Source organism: Mizuhopecten yessoensis, unplaced genomic scaffold (genome assembly GCF_002113885.1).
Source record: "Mizuhopecten yessoensis strain PY_sf001 unplaced genomic scaffold, ASM211388v2 scaffold10983, whole genome shotgun sequence".
In the NCBI taxonomy this organism is placed as follows: Eukaryota; Metazoa; Mollusca; class Bivalvia; order Pectinida; family Pectinidae; genus Mizuhopecten; species Mizuhopecten yessoensis.
This window is the reverse complement of record NW_018408819.1, coordinates 77,269-80,178: the sequence shown is the minus strand read 5'-3', so window position 1 is coordinate 80,178 and position 2,910 is coordinate 77,269. Positions and strand designations below refer to the sequence as shown.

At 33.0% G+C, this 2,910-nt stretch overlaps 1 protein-coding gene across 6 annotated transcripts in view; it reads left to right on the top strand.

Moving 5' to 3' along the window:
- The window catches only part of LOC110464301, a 78,214-nt gene that overhangs the window by 25,405 nt on the left and 49,899 nt on the right, over positions 1 to 2,910 (top strand). The window contains exon 2 of one of the 6 annotated variants that reach the window (XM_021519443.1): positions 2,802 to 2,810. The exons of the other annotated variants lie outside the window; for them this stretch is intronic. The gene's annotated coding sequence lies outside the window, so the exon portion shown is untranslated. The remainder of the gene's footprint in view (positions 1 to 2,801; positions 2,811 to 2,910) is intronic. 6 annotated transcript variants of the gene reach the window in all.

The following is a 2,910-nucleotide window of genomic DNA, read 5'->3' as shown; positions in this document are numbered from 1 at the left end:
AACATCTCTGGCTAACATATAATATTAAGCCAACATCTCTGGCTTTCATATACTACTGAGCCAACATATCTGGCTAACATATAATAATGAGCCACCATCTCTGGCTAACATATAATACTGAGCCAACATGTCTGGCTAACATATAATACTGAGCCAACATCTCTAGCTTATGTATAATACTGAGCCATCACATGTCTGGCTAACATATAAAACTGAGCCAACATCTCTTGCTAACATATAATACTAAGCCAACATCTCTAGCTAACATATAATACTGAGCAAACATCTCTAGCTAGCAAATAATACTGAGCCAACATCTCTGGCCTATGTATAATATTGAGCCAACATCTCTGGCTAACATATAATACTGAGCAATCTTCTCTGGCTTACATATACAGTATAATTGTATAGGTATTATACAGGGTATATAATTGTGTAGGTATAATACCGGGTATATCTAAATATGTAGGAATTATAACGGGTATATAATTGTGTAGGTATTATCCCTGGTTTATAATTGTTTAGGTATTATAACGGGTATATAATCGTTTAGGTTTAATACCGGGTATATAATTGTGTAGGTATTAAAACGGGTATTTAATCGTGTAGGTATTATAACGGGTATATAATCGTGTAGGTATAATACCGGGTATATCTAAATATGTAGGAATTATACCGGGTATATAATTGTGTAGGTATTATACCGGGTTTATAATTGTTTAGGTATTATAACGGGTATATAATCGTGTAGGTATAATACCGGGTATATAATCGTGTAGGTATAATACCGGGTATATAATGGTGTAGGTATCTAATTGTGTAGGCCTTTTACAGGGTATATAATTGTGTAGGTATAATACAGGGTATACAATAGTGTAGGTATTATACAGGGTATATAATTGTGTAGGTATTATACAGGGTATACAATTGTGTAGGCTCTAAACAGGATATATAATTGTGTAGGCTTTATACAGGATATATACTTGTGTAGGCTTTATACAGGGTATATAATCGTGTAGGTATAATACAGGGTATATAATCGTTTAGGTATTATACAGGGTATATAATCGTTTAGGTATTATACAGGGTATATAATCGTGTTGGTATTATACCGGGTATATATTTGTGTAGGTGTTATACCGGGTATATAATTGTGTAGGCTTTATACAGGGTATATAATTGTGTAGGTATAATACAGGGTATATAATAGTGTAGGTATTATAACGGGTATAGAATTGTGTAGGTATTATACAGGGTATACAATTGTGTAGGCTTTAAACAGGATATATAATTGTGTAGGCTTTATACAGGATATATACTTGTGTAGGCTTTATACAGGGTATATAATTGTGTGGGTATTATACAGGGTATATAATTGTGTAGGCTTTAAACAGGATATATAATTGTGTCGGCTTTATACAGGGTATGAAATTGTATATGTATTATACCGGGTATATAATTGTGTAGGTATTATACCGGGTATATACTTGTGTAGGTATAATACCGGGTATATAATTGTGTAGGTGTTATACAGGGTATATAATCGTGTAGGTATTATACAGGGTATACAATTGTGTAGGTATTATACAGGGTATACACTTGTGTAGGTATAATACCTGGTATATAATCGTGTAGGTATAATACCGGGTATATATTTGTGTAGGCTTTAAACAGGATATATAATTGTGTCGGCTTTATACAGGGTATGAAATTGTATATGTATTATACCGGGTATATAATTGTGTAGGTGTTATACAGGGTATATAATCGTTAAGGTATAATACCTGGTATATAATCGTGTAGGTAAAATACAGGGTATATAATTGTGTGGGTATTATACAGGGTATATAATTGTGTAGGCTTTAAACAGGATATATAATTGTGTCGGCTTTATACAGGGTATGAAATTGTATATGTATTATACAGGGTATATAATTGTGTAGGCTTTATACAGGGTATATAATCGTTTAGGTATTATACAGGGTATATAATTGTGTAGGTATTATACAGGGTATATAATAGTGTAGGTATTATACAGGGTATATAATAGTGTAGGTATTATACCGGATATATGATTGTGTAGGTGTTATACAGGGTATACAATTGTGTAGGTATAATACCTGGTATATAATCGTGTAGGTATAATACAGGGTATATATTCGTTTAGGTATTATACAGGGTATATAATTGTGTAGGTATTATACAGGGTATATAATAGTGTAGGTATTATACCGGATATATGATTGTGTAGGTGTTATACAGAGTATTCAATTGTGTAGGTATAATACCTGGTATATAATCGTGTAGGTATAATACAGGGTATATAATCGTTTAGGTATTATACCGGGTATATAATCGTGTAGGTATTTTACCGGGTATATATTTGTGTAGGTATTATATAGGGTATATAATTGTGTAGGTATAATACCGGGTATATAATTGTGTAGGTATTATACTGGGTATATAATCGTGTAGGTATTATACCGGGTATATAATCGTGTAGGTATTTTACCGGGTATATATTTGTGTAGGTATTATATAGGGTATATAATTGTGTAGGCTTTATACAGGGTATATAATTGTGTAGTGATGAATAGATGTTACTTTGAGGGGGGGTTGCTAAGGAAAAGCCGCCATTTTGAATTTCAAAATGGCGGCTTTTCCTTAGCAACCCCCCGACCCTGCGGCTCATAGTAACATCTATTCATCACGTGTGTTTTGATTGTGATGTCATCATTTTTGAGGTACTGACAGGATTATCGCCCTTGTATCTGTATTAAATATTTCCTTCTGGTTTTTAGGTATGCAAGGTAATAGGACTACACTCGACCACTGGACCCTGTGAGAAAGAAGAAGAAGAAGGAAACAGAATGCATTTCATTGTACATATACTCAATAAATATTAGTAGA